General features: G+C 35.8%; 1 protein-coding gene across 1 annotated transcript in view; it reads right to left on the bottom strand.

Moving 5' to 3' along the window:
• The window catches only part of LOC134748369 (homeobox protein prospero), a 126646-nt gene that overhangs the window by 105570 nt on the left and 3466 nt on the right, over window positions 1-17610 (bottom strand). The window contains exon 2 of the mRNA XM_063683154.1: window positions 13790-13846. The gene's annotated coding sequence lies outside the window, so the exon portion shown is untranslated. The remainder of the gene's footprint in view (window positions 1-13789; window positions 13847-17610) is intronic.

The raw sequence follows: 17610 nt of genomic DNA, 5'->3' as shown, positions 1-17610 counted from the left end.
TTAGGGTTGGATTTGAGAGGGCTAATGTTGGTGCTTAGGTTATGTTAACTTGTTAAAGAACGACATTACTTTATTGGGGTCTTTTGTGAGGAAACTCATTTTAACTATCACACGCTTTTAGTATGGATACTTAGAAATATTTTGCGGGGTGATGATTAACTGATCGTAAGTTCGTGTTAGGTTTGATAACGTTATGTTGACAGAAAGCTTAGCCAAGTAACGAGTGCTTACAGGAAACGCAAATCGAACCCTTCAATAACGTACAGAAACGATCGCGTCACTTTTCGTTGCATCTGTCAACTCGATACATTTTTAGGGTTCCGTATCCAAAGGGTAAAAACGGGACCCTATTACTAAGACTCCTCTGTCCGTCTGTCTGTCTGTCCGTCTGTCTTTCTGGCTGTCACCAGGCTGTATCTCATGAACCGTGATAGACAGTTGAAATTTTCACAGATGTATTTCTGTTGCCGCTATAACAACAAATACCTACTAAAAACTCCGGAACCCTCGGTGGACGAGTCCGACTCGCACTTGTCCGGTTTTTTTATTACTTTTAGTTTGGCGTTTGTCTATCTGATAAGTGATAACTGATAAGTGATATATTTGGCCTGGGTCGGTAGGAATCGATTGTCATTCATACGTTTGAAAATATTAAACGAACACTCGTCATTTGCTACTGGCATAAACCATGACGGCGCAAGTCAATTTAAAAAAAGAACATATGGCGCCCGCGCTGCAAAATTACACCTTTTGCGATGATCTATAGCCCTCTATAGGATGGTGCGGTGGGCGTGTTATATGTTTATTAAAAAAAAGGAAGACAAAAGAATAACAAAAACAATTGATATATTTAGACAGCTACTCAGTTAATTTTCCTTACTATAAAAAAAGTTCTAGATGATAGAGTCTGTGCAAGAGAAGAGTCGTGAAATGTATGAAAACGAATACATTCCGCGACTCTTTTTCCGCACAGACTAATCGTTACATGCTAGTAGACCAAAGTACATGCGGCCTACACCAATTTTGGTGTCTAGTCATAGTAGTTGCCGCGCACCGCTAAGGAACGGATGCCTGCTCGCGCTTGCGCCATCTTGCGGTCATAATTGTCGTAATAGACGCGTTTTGCTAGAGAGTGAAACTTCTGTACCTAGTACTATAATTTATTCTGTGACCAAAGCGATAATCTCGTTCAGTTTTCATCGAATACAGGTTACAGTATTAAGTATCAATATCACTGCATAAAAAAACAAGTTTCAACACTGACAATATTTGCTTTTATGTTTTTTATGTATTTCAACGTTTATTTATATTGCCGTCTATTAGGTACATAATTATCGGCAAACCAAGGCTGTACCTTTTAAGATTGTCCTTTAATATCGTTTTATTAAATCGAAAGACTCGGGACAATACGCAATTTGATATCAATTAAATGCTTATAAGTTATGTTAAGTATGATGCTTTTAACCCTTCAAACGCCAACCGTCATATGGAAGTATTTGTCAACAAACAGATGCGCAGGCGGCCCTTGTAGGACGATGAACTTTATTTTTTAAGTAAATTTGGGTAGAGAGGGGTAGATAGGAAAGGTGTTCTTAAAAGTTTTTTTTTTATATTTTCTTGCAAATGATCCAAATACCAATTAAAATAGGTACAAATTATTTAGAATAAATTCGTTTCGGAAACATTTTACGATATATTTTTTCGTGTATCGCGTTTTCAAGTTAGTTTACATCAATGAGGATATAATAAGATAGAGCGGTACTGTCATAGTAAATTTTGTAACCACTGTAAATTCACTGCCATCTATCGACATACTTTAAAACTAAAAATGAAGATTTAAAAAAATACGTTAAAATGTATTTAAATATGGATAAATTATTTTTTTATTTGCATTAATTATTTTTATATGATTTTGACCCATGTTCCTTCACTTGTATGCGTTAAAATTATAAATAACAAACGAAACAGTCAACGCCCTCTATACAAGTGTAGGCCAAAACTAGTGGCGCCATCTGATCGAGAGTCAAATTTTCGTGATTTTCGAGGCACGTTTTTTCCTTAGACTGTATCCATCTATTACGAAGTTATATCTATCTTTGTATTAAGTAAGAACTAAGAAGACACACTTATATTTCGATTACTATGTATATTTACCGCGCTTACCGACAACTGTAGATTTGGTACATTTTACCTACTGAAATCATCATATATCTGTGTAATATCTCAACAGTCCTGTTTTGATGCATTAACCCTTATTAATACAATTTTCCTCCCCGCTTTCCAAATCACGTAGCATTTTTTAATGACTCACTTAATACAAAGAGAAGTTTTTAATTAAAACTTCCTTGTCCTGTTTGGAATGTAATGTAATCAGAGCCGGGACAGACGGACAAACACAAGACACCCCACACCCGGCCATCTGGCCCGCACAGACTCATGAACTCACTTTGATAGATAGTGAAACTAGAATATTCTCATTATGTTGAAATCTTTATAATACGATTGATATTTATCCATCATTTCTATTATTAAAACAAAAATAAGCTTGCAAACTAGAAGCAGATTTTAAAAGAAAAAAATCTATAAACGACCAGCAACTTTATTAAATCAGCTTTAAAAAATAGCCAGCATTTACGGCAAAAAGTCAACATTCCAATTTGAAAAAACAAAAACTGCCAGTGACATTAAAAATCGCGGGAAAATAAAAAATTAACCTCTTTTAAAGCAATCTTGCAGACAGCAGAGCGAACAATAACGGCCATTAAACGAAAACAAAAGGAAAAGGTAAGGGCACAATTAAAACAAGAAATAATAAGGAGTTTGCTATAATAAGTTTCATCGCTGTTGGGAAAATAACAGTAGATGTGTTTTTCGTAAAATAATTTTATTGTAGAGCAAGGAGTATATGTAGGATAAAGCCTTAGTAAATTTTGTAGTCACGGTAAATTTACTGCCATCTGTCGACACACGATTAAAACTGAAAATATCAAAAATGTATATATGTATATATATTATTATTAATGTATAAATATGAAATGTATAAATATCAAAAAATGTATGTAGATTTTGATTTTTGAACCATGATCTTTCACTGATATGTGTTAAAATTGTTAAATAACAAACGGAACCGCCATCTAGCCGAGAATAGGCCAAAGGTTGATATTGTTAGTAGCGCCATCTGTGTGAGAATCAAATTTTCTTGATTTTCGAGGCACGCTTTTTCCTTATAGACTGTATTTATTTATTTTATACTGAGTTACACGGAGTTACATAAGTCTATGGTAAGAGTAAAAATAAAAATGTAAAATTAATTTATCAATTCCAAATCTGGTTTCATTGACCAAACTGACACCTGCCAGTATAATACCTATTCGAATCGGCTTCTAACCATTTTAACCCCTTAGCGCCACTTGAACCCTCCCACTAACCCGGGGTTAGGCGGTTAAACCTTTAACCCAGTGGCAAATTGTACTTTAAGCTAACCCCGGGTTAGTGGAATGGTGCAAGTGGGCCTTATGATTGCCAAAAATATTCCTTAGAAGATTTCTACAACATTTGAAGATATTTTTTCTAATTTCAAAGAGTGGTTATTGATGTGAGATGTCTGTCTGTATCGAAGTAATATATAACTAAATTATTCCTTTAAATTTAGATAATTGACATTCATTAAACCAACAGAATCCTGTTCCTATATTCCTAATTAAAACTCGCTTTACAAGCAAACATTAAGTAAGAGAAGAAATGCCCTACTGTATTGTGCTGCATTAGGGGGAGCTCACACCTGGCGCGCTTCTGCTGCCGAGGTGCGATATGCCGCGAGGAATAATAATGTACTTGCAACTGGTGTTCGATGGAACCAGAGACAAAATAATAAGAAGTATGTGTTGCCAAATATCGTAGCCGCAAATTAGATATGTAGTCACTATTATATACGATTTAATTATATGTACTATTATACCGATATGCCGCGAGGAATAATACTATAGTGACGCAACTGGTGACGGTGGCTATAACCAGAGACAATAATAATAAGACGCGTAAGTATTGACAAATATTTGTAGCAAATTAGACAGTTTACACTAATTTACACGTGTTAGTGCGCCGTAAATACCAAAATAGTAAACGGATATTTTTCCTTTAGGAACCTGTACTTGCAATCGTAGTTCCCCGTTTCTCTATATACTTAATGTCATCATGGAAAATAGTTTTATACAATAAAAAAATACAATTTTTATGTACATACCTACTTAAATATTTTGAAAAACTAGATTTTTTAAGGAACTATGAGCCTCCAAAAACTGTAACTGTTTTCATATCTATATAAAAATATTTAATTACTTATAAGAAAAGGAAAACATATAGTATTCATATTTTGTGGTGTGCACGGGTAATTCCAAATCACGTTTGAATGTCGATGTCGGGTAATTCCGCAAATGAAGACTGATAAGATAGAAGTATGCGCGATTTCCGGATTTATACGCAGTCGGAAGTGACTCGGGAATAACTGGAATAGACCTTAAAATGTGCCTGTTTTGCTCCCAACTGGGTAATTGTGCTCCAACAGATTTTATATATGAAAACTATGTCACAACCCCATTTAAGTGTTACAAATTGGCATTTAGGGACATTAACATATCTACCACAATATAAAAAAAATTAAAATTTAAATTAAATTAAAAATTTCGGAGCAATTCAGGCACGTCACATCTTACGGTACGTATTTAGTGTTTTTTTCTACTTTCCTATTTCCAAAATCTCTATCCTACTACAATTTTCTAATACTGTGATTTTCCGTCTGACAACACTATTATTAATAATAATAAGACTGTTACACGAACTATTAAACAATTAACAAGGCACGCGCCCCTGTGTGATTCTAATAAGACTTTTAATAATAAATAATAATAGCCATTTATTATCTGAAGTGGGTGATTAGGGTGATATTCATGCGTGTATAATCGCACTCGTTATTATTGCATAAGATTAAACGTTTATTGTATTTTTAATATCAAAGGTATATTCAAACGAGTTAATATTATTTTGCTGATAAATTATTTTTTAAAATATTAATACAAGTTTCAACTGCCAGTTAAATCTTTGTTTCATTTCGATTTGACTCGAGAATAAAAAAAAACTGAATTTTTTGACAAATTGCGAAAAGGCTATACTGATCGAAATGACACTTAATATTACCAGTGTCGTTTTCGTTTTATTGGCTTTGCTACGATGCGACAGCCAGAAAATAGCAATATTATTATACTGAATTAGGTGCTTTTGCCTGCAGATTCAATAATGTAGTTTAATTAATTTCTAATAAAGCCTGACATTAAACATAATAATAGAAGCGCTGGTGGCCTAGCGGTAAGAGCGTGCGACTTTCAATCCGGAGGTCGCGGGTTCAAACCCCCGGCTCGTACCAATGAGTTTTTCGGATCTTATGTACGAAATATCATTTGATATTTATACCAGTCGCTTTTCGGTGAAGGAAAACATCGTGAGGAAACCGGACTAATCCTAACAAGGCCTAGTTTCCCCCTCTGGGTTGGAAGGTCAGATGGTAATCGCTTTCGTAAAAACTAGTGCCTACGTCAATTCTTAGGATTAGTTGTCAAGCGGACCCCAGGCTCCCATGAACCGTGGCAAAATGCCGGGATAACGCGAGGAAGAAGATGATTAAACATAATCAAGCAAGCAAAAAAAGATAACCAACTTGTACTTTTTATAAGAAAAATCAGCACCGGCAATAACCGCATTTTCATATTCATATGAAAATGCAGTTATTGTCGGTACTGATTTTTCTTATAAGATAAAAAGTGAAGAAGTGAAATTGTCCGCGAACAACTTCACTACAGCTACCATGAAAAGCTCGTTATGAAATTATTTCTAAAACTAAATTTTAATCTTCAAAACCAGGACGGGCTGAGCGGATCTTCTGAGTGTTCCTATTCCAACCGCTCACCGAGTCGCTCCCTCAGTTCAATCAGTATAAGAGCCGTTTTATTTTAAGTTGTATACTATACTTTTTTTTTTGTTTTTTTTTTTTTTATAAACTGATCGGCGATTGGCCCTAGTCACACCTGATGGAAAGTGAAGACAGGGCCTAAGATAGAGCTCACCGGTTCAGTAACAGCCTATTCACTCTTGTTTTAAAGAGACCGAGGTCATATTGATCACGGAATACAGATGGCGGGAGCGCATTCCATTCCTTAGCCGTCCGTACCAAAAAGGAGGAGGCAATTTTTTCTCAGATTTGGGAATTTTTATGTTATTTTTACTTTGAATCAGGATCGAAGTCGATACTCAGAAGCTGAACTTCCATTACATATTTCGTCTCTTCTATTCCGTTATCGTCGTACAAAGTCTAAGTATGAAAAAACCGGCGAAGTGCGAGTCGGACTCGCGCGCGAAAGGTTCCGTACCATTACGCTTAAATACTTGAATATTTATTTTATTCTGTTTTTAGTATGTGTTGTTATATCGGCAATAGAAATACCATCCTTCCGTAATTCTCACTTGATGGTCTCATCGGAAGATCAGCGCTGGAAGTCGCCAGCAGCAGCAGCAGGGCCATTTCGTGACACTTTATTTTCACTATGTTCTTTTAATGTATGTCTATTGTCTGTGTGTTTACGAATAAAAACTATTCTATTCTATTCTATCATCTGTGAAAATTTCAACTGTCTAGTTATCACGATTCATAAGATACAGCCTGGTGACAGACGGACAGACAGACAGCGGAGTCTTAGTAATAAGGTCCCGTTTTACCCTTTGGGTACGGAACCCTAAAAATAGTAATGGAATGTAAATCAAAAAATCTTAGGACTAAGGTCAGAGCACACTGCGTGTGCGTAGACGTAAGTACACTAAAACATTAGAGCCGTGCATTCACACGTGAAGCAAGCGGTGTGCCATGTCTCATAATCGTCTATATATAACAACGCGCCCGTGCATACACGCATCCGGTGTAAACAGATCTTTACACTGGTTCAACTATAAGCGTTAGACTTTTAGAGCAATGGGAAGCAAGACAGAGTGTTTTATCTCGTCATCGCGTGTAAAGGAACGTGAAAGGCCCCCGTCAAAGACTAGAGACCTCTCCATTAACGGCCCGCTTACAACCAGAACGACGTATAAACTTATGATGAACCTACGTTCTTAAGCCCTTTTGGAAGTAATAGTAGAACAGTACACTTAGATCCGGAAGGATGTATTGTTGAAGTGAGGAATTCTTAAGAATCTACATTAACGGTACAATCAGATACGAAACTTTAAGCGGTGGGCGCTGAACGTCTTTAAGACCTTTTAAAAGTAAGCGGAGAGGTAGATCGCTTCAGTTACTGAAGTTTGCAGGAAATAGGCAGTTGAGACATTTTTTTAATTTTAGATAGCATGGATAATGGATCAATTTATATATTAATCATAGAAGCAATAGAAAATAAGACGAAGTTTAGTACTTAATCTTTTTAAAACAATGTTCAATGGAAAAGTCGAACCACAAAAAAGTCACTCTGATTATGTCTTACGAATATAATGCAATGTGTTTATTTACAATCGCGCTCCATTTTCAATAAAATTTGAGCTGTCTAGCTATCACGGTTCATGAGATACAGCCTGGTGACAGACAGACGGACAGACGGACAGTGGAGTCTTAGTAATATGGTCCCGTTTTACTACCCTACTACTACCCTAAAAACTACAGTTTGGACACATTTTGGGATCACTTCGGTCTTGCAAATCAGTTTAATGCGTTTTTATTTTTAATTTTAGCAGCTCCATCAACTCCCATGTAAGAACACCTTGCATTTCTTATTTCGTCACGTCGCATTAAAAAAGTTCATAATTAAGAGTTAGGTTAAACGAGTCGTACCTAAGCACTAACAAAATTAAACCTTTCAGTCGAGAATCATTACTTAAACTCCATCTTTTAAAACGCTGCGTGAATAGAGTCAACGTCGAAAAAAGGAATAAAAAAAGAAACCTCACGCATCATAATCCATTGTACGTAGACACGAAGGTGGATCTCATTAAAGAGCGTTCGAATTAAGAACCGAGCGCGATGGAGCGGGAATCTTAGCGATCATTACGTGGAACGGAACGCGCTTTATGTATTTCAATGTGAACTAGATATTTCTATGCTTTGGAACGTACGAATAGACTTGGGTTTTTGAAAAGAGAATTCGGTTGTAATACATTTTTTTATTGTGCAGCGCCAAGTTCTTGAAAAATAGTGGTTTGGTCATTTGATTATCGTTGGAATTTCATTTTTATATCTTAAATTGCACTTTTAATTTTTTGCTTTTTTTTAATGACTTGGTCGTGAGCTAAGTTAACTTTTGTAAATATTTTTGTGGTAGGTGTTAAAATTGCTCCAATTGGATCGCGCTTTCTGAAAGTAACTTTACCAAATACTTTGCGTAGTTTACGTATCGGCGCCCCCTATCTTCACAAGTTTACACATGTGATAAAATTCAAGCACAAATTGCCTTAAAACTTTAAGATTCCTGCGAACCAAGACGCTTTGTTAATTAGGTTTTTGCCGCAGGCATTTGAGGGTAATGCGAAAAGTTAGCAACTATGAGCGTTTATTCGCGGGTGACGGCGCGGAAGTGTCAGGCAAGTTGGCGTGTAAGCACACTTGTGGTGGGGACACACGAGTGGCCGATTTGGACGGGAACGCTCGGATACTGGGCTAAGCGTTTCTTGAAATTCGACTTTTTTATTTATTCGAATTCGTCGTGTATTGTTGCTCCGCGTAAATCTTTTTGTGTTAAAATCATTTTATTTGGCGCATATCGAGTGACACAAATGTACATAAATATAAGAATCTTGAAAAACGGGATAGATGCCAGGTTTCGGGAATAGGCGTAAAATTTTGTCAAGCCGGTTTGGTTTTGCAATGTTAGAATTCTCTATTCCTGTTAGTATTTAAATTGCTACAATTTTACGTCCTAACGTTACAAACGACATTATAATAAATACGATATAAGATTACGGTTTTATCATTTTATTTATTGATTTAATTATGCTTATATGTATAAGTGAAATCATTTTTATAATTTACTATAGGCGTAACCTTTTCAGCATGTTCTGTAAGTTATTTTTACTACACTAACGTTGCCTGAAGCAGGTCACTTTTTAATATACGACCTGTTGTTTCTTTTTACTTTGCCTTAATAAAGCACACACAAAAATATACACACATAAAAATATGCCCTCTCCTATTTTTCAAACGAATATTAAATTGAAATCCTTGTCTTCTATTCTGCGTTTTTAAGCCGCCGCGTTTCCCCCCAACCGCGCGCCCCTCCGCCTGTTTGCACCTCCGCATTCAATTTGCGTCGCCTCGCGAGCAATTTGCGACAACTTGGCGCTTTGTTTGTGCGCTTCTTTTGTGCATCTTGTATTGTTTAAGAGCTTAATGTGTTTGTTTGGATGTGTTAGTGAATTGCCAATTTTTTGGCTTATAGAAAACTTAAAATTATAAAAAACACCTTCCTAGCTTCTGCCCGCAACATCCGCGAATGATGATGATGATTGATAAAAACTATCTTACGTCCTTTATCGGGGCCTAAACTTGGTATGGAGATATCCATACCAAATTTTGTCTAAATCGGTTCAGCGTTTTAAGCGTGAAGAGGTAACAGACTGACACACTTTCGGATTTATAATATTATATATTAGTTTTCTTGACACACTAATACGCTGTAACTGTAACGCTGATATCCAGAATTTATTAAAAAATATGAAGGCAAGTAGTAATAAAAATAAAAATAACCTTATGTTATAGGTATAGGTAAATTGACGTGTAAATTGGTTTTATAAATAAATTATGTGCCATTTTCAACCAAAAGGGTACTTATTTTCGCTTGTCAGGCGCTATTTCCATACAGCTTCAATTAGAAATCAACCTTATCGACAAGCGACAATGTGGTACCTTTTGGTTGAAAAAGTCACATATTATGTTTATATGATTATGATTAAAGTATATGATTTATAATTTTATAAGATAACTGGGTAATTTCATGAAATACACGATCTTTATTTCGTTTTCTTTGAATACGAGTATAATCAACACAATCAATGATTCCCTAATTCTACTATGTATTTTCCATAAATAGTAAACAAATGACAAGCCGTTGACCCCTCCTACATTTCCATACATTCAGGTGTACAAACCTTAACGTGGTAATTGCCGTGGCTTCAGGAAGCGGAAGTGAGCCAATGGTGGGCGTCACGGTTCGGACTTACACACATACATACTTACATACAACGGTGAAGATCCGGTCGGGATTTTAGTTTTATTAGCAGTTTAGTAGATAATCAATTAGATAAGGTAAGTAGTCAATAACAGGTACATTACAGTCAGTCAGTACATGAAATTATTTGAGGCTTTCTTATTTACTGGCTGTGGTGTGTAATGTGTATACTATTTTTCTGTTTAACGGAGCCGGATAGCGGCAACTTCGTTTAGCGCAGCGGGCCGAAAGTTGACGCTTTCCGCACGCTTTCTGACGAGAACAGAATAAGCAAACAAAACAGGCCAATGTTAATCGAATTTCCATAGAAAAGTGGCGCATTTTTTTTGTTCTTGAGAGCAGGTTAGGTATTTATACTATTAATGTTTTTTAATATATATTCACTATCAAGAACACGCTAGGTGTGTTCGTTTATTATTGGAAATGGGCGCTGGGCACTGAAAGTGTTAATGGTACGCATACTCGTCTTTAAGAAATGATATTAGAAATAAAATATCCTCGAAGTAAAGTGCTACCTAAGTATAATTATGTACGTAACTAAATAATGAATACATAATAAAATATAAAATAAATATGAATAAAAATAATTAATTTATTTACATACAAGATATATACAGTGGTACTACGTAAACGAAATTAATAACTAATATGAATTAAAATAAGATAAAGGTAAATTACGAAGACGAACTGCCGGTAGGCCTCCGACAAGATGGAGCGACGACCTGGTGAAGGTCGCGGGAATTCGGTGGTTGCGAGCGGCACAGGATCGGTCGGAGTGGCGAGCCTTGGGGGAGGCAGATGTCCAGCAGTGGACGTCTATCGGCTGACATGATGATGATGATGATGAAAGGTAAATTTTAGATGTCTATAGTACACACGCGTACGAATTATCAAACTCAGAGTGGCGTCAAAATGGACTTGCAAGATGTCACTGGCAGGGGTTGTGAAAGGTCATAATTACAATAATAATAATAATGTAATGTGGGTAACAATGCGTCTTGCACGAGAGGGGACACAGTACAGTGGTAACCAGTATTCTGACATTTTAACTATAAAACTTCTGTGAGAGTCAAACATTAAAACATAAATATATGTGCATTCCCGTTGCCAGGGAGGTTTTCGGATACTGAGCAACTTTTACTATGGGACCAACCACGAAATCGCGAAAAAAAATTACCCTCCCATAGAAAATGGACCAGCCAAAATGTATGAAACAGGCAAATATTTTTTCGCGATTTAAAAAACTGTAGATACCATTCGTTTTAAAGAAACACAATGCGTTGCCGTCCGCGACTGCATACGTAGGTAAAGCTCGATTTTAAGTTGGAGTCGCGCGCGACAACGCAAGTCGCGCTAATTAATAAGGGGTCAGATCCAAGATGATATACTGTATAATTGTTTATGCTAGTGCTGTGTGTCCAGGTGGCGCCGGCAGATGGCGCGTGCGCGAATTGGGGGAAAGAGAAAAGAAAAGATCCACTCTGGACGAGAAAACGATCTGGAAACGCTTCATTTTGTAAGGGATCCAATATTATTAGTTCTGAAAGTTGGGCATACTACACTTACTTTTGAATTTCGAAAACTAACACCAGATCTAACCAGTATACCACAGCCCCGAGACGATAAAAGCGCAAGGAAACAAGAAAGACTGTTTTTTTAAATATAACTATAGTTTGTGAAAGGACTGTCTCATTTCAAACATAGACAGAGATAATCATACCATCTTTGTCTTACACTAGTACTAGCGCCCAAAAGAAAGGGATGAATATAATTTTCCTGGTTGTTACTGACTGAGAAATTGGTTTGACCAACTATATATATCAAATGATAAACTTTTAAATACGAAAATGCGTATGCTCTTGGTCATAAGAAGATGGATCCGACTCAAGAACAAACGATTCAAAGTAGTAGGTATTTAGTTTTATTTATAATAATATGAGATTTTTATGTATTGTATTGTATATGTATCAAAATTAAAATAAATACATAATTAATAATAATAAAATAAGCTAGATTTAGACCTAGCTACTATTTAGGTGCCTAACGTTTTTCGGAAGTTTAGCACATTGATCCAACTAGGGAACAATAGTTTTTGATTTGTTTTTTAGTAGTCACACTACTATATACATATAAATTATAAACTGACCTAAAGAAAAAGTGACCAAGTCCACCGGTGGCCGAGACCCTCTGCCACTCGACCAACAACTGGCGGCCGGCGGTCTTATAGTCAGGACTCAGGACGTTAGCCGCGTAAGCTGAAGACGCGGGTTCGATTCCCGCCTCGGCCACCGGTGGACTTGGTCACTTTTTCTTTAGTGTATGATATCCACAGAAATATCTATTTCAGTTTATAATTTAGCACATTAATTTATTTAGAAATGTAACACTTAAGTAATATACGGTAAAAACATATTACTTCAATTATTTTTTAAATTAAGCCCAACCTAAATATACTTGAAGGAAATGTCCTAGAGACTATTGATGGTTCCGGGCACCATATCTATTATCTAGTTTAGTTTTTTTTTTGTTTTTTTTTTTGTTGAGAAATGTCATTCTATATATCTAAAATGGAACACATTTATTAGCGACAGTAGGTAGGGAAGCTTTTCGAATATTTTTTACGTTTATTAAAAGCCAGTTGAACGTAGACAGATTTGATGGCCGCTCATTCTCGTATGCGCAAGCTCGTTCGTCGTGATAAATCCAAAATGTGTTAAAACTGTGGATTTGTGTGCTCAAAACCCTCGCCGCAGCCACTATACAGCATCAGCTCGCCGTTGGAGAGTGTCGGTACCGACCAGCTGTTCGACATGCAGATACGGGGTGAGTTGGCTTTCGATTGATTCGCTTTCACTGGCAGTAGATTGTTAAATTTTCTCTCCAAATACAATTTCCCTCCAAAATTCAATTCAATTCAGATTTTTTTTCAATTTCTACTTGAGAGGTATATGCAGGCCCAGACGGTGCAAGTGTCATTTTAAACGTCAAACTTCTATGAGATTATTTTATTTATTTTATTTTTAAATGGAAAACCAACAGCTATAAATATTTCTATGAACTACAATAGAATTACAGCGCCAATTAACAGGTTTTCACTTAAAAAATTTATACAAAGATCAAATATAATTCAGTTACACAAGTACCTACAGCACAAGCCAAGGTTAGTATGTACTGCCAGCTGCAAAACTGCATAGACATTACACTTGCACCGTCTTAACTATCAAAACCGCTGTCAACTTAGCTTGGCTAACTCTAAGTCGTACAAACTATGCAGTGACCGTGGAAAAGTTACAATAAACGTCAAAATGGCGATATAATGGCACTCCCACAGTTTGTCACGTCAAAGTTGATGCAAAGTAAGCTTAGACGCACTATAGCCATAATTATAATAAGTTATCTCAAGCCCATGGGCATAGTGGGAAATTTGAAACGTCAAGAAAAATACGTGTAACATCTAAGGGCAATAGATCTAATATAATTATATTATTAATAGCATCGGTTTTACCGAAGAAGATATTTAATTATCCACTTACCTTTTTTTTTAATTTACGTAGTGTGGAGTCGCCCTGTGGATGCCGATCGACGGTTATCTGTCAAAAAACGGAACTGTCAATGTCATGCGAATAAATTAACGAAATGTTAATTAACAATCAAAGAAATCTTTGCATAACAGATAACCCCCTGACGTCTAGGAATGCACCAACAAGTAATACAAAATCTAAGTTCTGGGTTAAAATCATTGGTAAAGCTAATTAAATCCAAATCAGTTCAGCTTTACTTTACGTAATTTCTGAGAATCAAATAACCTACAGTCAGCATACCTAAATAGTAGCGGAAGAAACAACATTTTTTTGTCCCAAATTTGGATTTCGTATTTATTCCGACCAGAATTAGGGGCCTTTCATACCTACCAATTTTTATCAAAATGTGACAAATAAAATCATCGACTAAAAAATTTAAAAATGGTCCATAATTGTTCTACATACCTATAGAGATATACCTATCTTTTTTTGTCGAGCTGTTAGGAAATGAGTAGATACTTTTGGCGCGCAGTTTGATCCGCTACTTTTGATGCTACAAAGGTACATTTATAATATTGGCGTATGATCGGAGAGGGGCGGCGACGTCTTGTAAGAAAGTGGGTGTGCCGCGTGGGCGTCGCGAGACGCGGGCGGGGTATATGCTGTTATTACGTTTCAAGTTGTTATTGGACTGTGGAAAATGCTGTTATTACGTTTCAAACTGAGGAAAAAAGAAAGGAGGTTACGACAGCTGCATAAATATCTATAAGTGTATGTTGACATTGTCAGTGTTTCAAATCTACGAATTCAAAAATATACAAATATAAAATAAATTCACAGAAAATATATCTTTACACGGGCCATGCAAATCAGAAAGCACACCAAATCAATTGTAACTTTTATCGCATTTATATTTAATTTATTAATATAATACCCGAAAACGGTAGGCGTTGGTACTATGTATCATTTTAACATCATGTTTGACGCGGTTAACAATAAACAAAGTCTTATGTTGTGTTTGACGCGGCGTCGAAAAGGTTAAATAACTTATAAACTCTTTATTTTGCCTTTTCCGTAAACAGATAAAACACTCAATTGCAACAATAAATTGATCAATCTCACAAAATGCAAAGAAACGCTTTTATTTTATTCGTAAAAGTGAAGTTGCGAGCGCCCAATAACGTCTTGCCACCACGCCCCCTTTCTTAGTAGTTAGGCTCCTCCCTCTAAACTTCTTAGACGCCTACTGACATTAGGTAATCGAATTTAAACTGTTGTGAGACATACAAACATTAAATAATTTCACGGTTTAGACTCACTTGTTTTAGTCATGCGTGCGAGTGAAATTATTTAATGACATTAGGTAACTTCGGCTGCGATCGACTATTTCCGGTTATTTTTTGCCTTTAAAAATAAGTTAAACAATATTGACGTGTCTTGTTATTTAAAAACGCTTTTTTTATTAGTAACTTACTGATTAGTAACTTATGAAAGCAAAAAATATAAATGATTTATATATAACTGTACATAATATTAAAGATTTAAGTATGACCAAGGCATTAAATATGTACTGATACTTGCTGATACGGACAGCAACTAAGACTAAAAATATGTACACACTATCTTATTGCACGGGCAATAAGGTCGTGTGTACATATTTTTGACACTTTGTCCGTGTCTGTATTTAATATCGACTGTAACCAAAGTGCTTCTAAAATATACACCCAGCGAGAACCGGTGACGCCATCTATGAATGAATATGCTCACTATTACTTCTGTTCTGTTCATTATTTCAGATGTAGATGGCATAAAAATCACACAAAATATATGACCACATTTTCCTATTCAAAGGGTTTTGTATACACTTGCTATGTTGCTATCTTTTTTATTTACTTATAAATTTTAATCAGTCTGAATTGGTCTGAATTTTATACAATATTAAAACTAGCCTATCACTTATTTTAAAACTGCACCTAAACAAATATATAATTTGTGTTTTAAATCAAGACAATTGGGTAAAAATCTAAATAATCTTCAGTAAACTGATTGATATGAAGAATTCGACTGAATTTGTTTAAGTAAGATGTTAACTAGAAGCTAGAAGCGACATCTACAGTATGAACCTAAAACATCAATGGTGCGCGTGCGGCTTTGCTATTAGCGCCATCTATGTGAACTTACCCGAACCACGGAAACGCAGTGGGCATGAACGTTAACTATGATGGTATACTTAACCCTGCCATACAAGTTCCGCTATTCGGCTATAGGTGGCGCTTTTAAGTAAACTTAATTATTAAAATCCTTGTTTTAGTTTAAACGCTTTCTAGATAAAGTAAATGCTACATTTGTAATTGTGGAGATTTTTTCGTATGTAGTGATGAATAATGCCGTTTTAAAGAGTTTGATAGTTATTTTGATATGGGATATAGATAAATAATGATAGATAAAATATTCCTACGCATAAAAAGATAAGACAAGGTAAAGGAAAAAAAAAACAGTTTAGTACTTGTACACGGTGGCTTAAAAATAAGTTCATTCCCGTTGCCAGGTAGGTTTTGGGATTATACTGAGCAACTTTTACTACGAGATCAACCCCGAATTCGCGAAAAAAAATTTGGCTGTTTCATACATTTTGGTTGGTCCATTTTCTATGGGAGGGTAATCTTTTTTTCGCGATTTCGTGGTTGATCCCATAGTAAAAGTTGCTCAGTATAATCCCAAAACCTCCCTGGCAACGGGAATGCACTAATTTTTTAGAAACCCTGTATAGTTAATTTCGTATACAAAGGCGAATTGAGTGCGAGTTTTAGTTTAGAGCATAAAATTAATAGCCGTCCTAGGAAATCATTTTGTAAGAATTGACGTTTACGACACGGGGTCCATTTTACCCCGTAAGGTGCATTAGGGTACTTAGGCAACACTTAAACTACCATGATTACCATGGTACCAAATCATGCTTACGCAGCGTACTACGTAGGCGAACTACGAAGCGAAGCGATGCGGCGCGGTGTGAATCAATCCTCTGATACCTATAGAAGTGTCCTACGTGGGCAATCTCGTTGCGAACGCGAACGCCGTGGGCCCGCCGCGCCGCGCCGCTTCGCTTCGCATTCGCGAGTTGTTCGCATACGCAAGACGCAGCGTTACTATTGCCATAAACTATGTAACTCCGAATTAGATGGATACCGTCTAAGGAAGAAACGTGCCTCAAAAATCAAGAAAATTTGATGCTCAAACAGATGGCGTTGACGGTTTTGTTTGTTATTTGTTATTTAACAATTTTAATTCATATCAGTGAAAGAACATGGGTCGAAATCATATAAAAATAATTAATGCAAATAAAAATAACATTTATCCATGTATATATACATTTTTTGGTATTTTTATTTTTAGTTTTAATCGTGTGTCGATAGATGGGAGTGAATTTACTGTGGCTACAAAATTTACTATGACAGTACCGCTCTTTGCTATTGCTGAAGTGTTTCTCGTTTAGTTGATATTTGCGATTTTCTAAATTACCCCGTTTTCAAAGTTATCCTAATGGCTTACTTGCACGGTTTCGATGTCAACATATTTATTTCAAAACAGTGTGACGCCAGGATTCAGTAGAAAAATAAAGTTCTAATTATTTTAATAAATTAATATAAACCTATATTTATTATACGCCTATATTTATTAAAGCATAAAAAAGAAACAAATTTGCGAAACAATCGTAACGTCTGAGTATATTGAGATTTGAGTAAGAATATTATGTGATAATAGGTGTCATTTTCAACCAAAAGGGTACTTATTGTCGGTTGTTAATAAGGCGCTATTTCCATATAGCTTCAATT

The sequence above is a fragment of the Cydia strobilella genome, chromosome 16 (genome assembly GCF_947568885.1).
Source record: "Cydia strobilella chromosome 16, ilCydStro3.1, whole genome shotgun sequence".
In the NCBI taxonomy this organism is placed as follows: Eukaryota; Metazoa; Arthropoda; class Insecta; order Lepidoptera; family Tortricidae; genus Cydia; species Cydia strobilella.
Note: the sequence above shows the minus strand (reverse complement) of the source record. Positions and strands in the feature narration are given on the sequence as shown.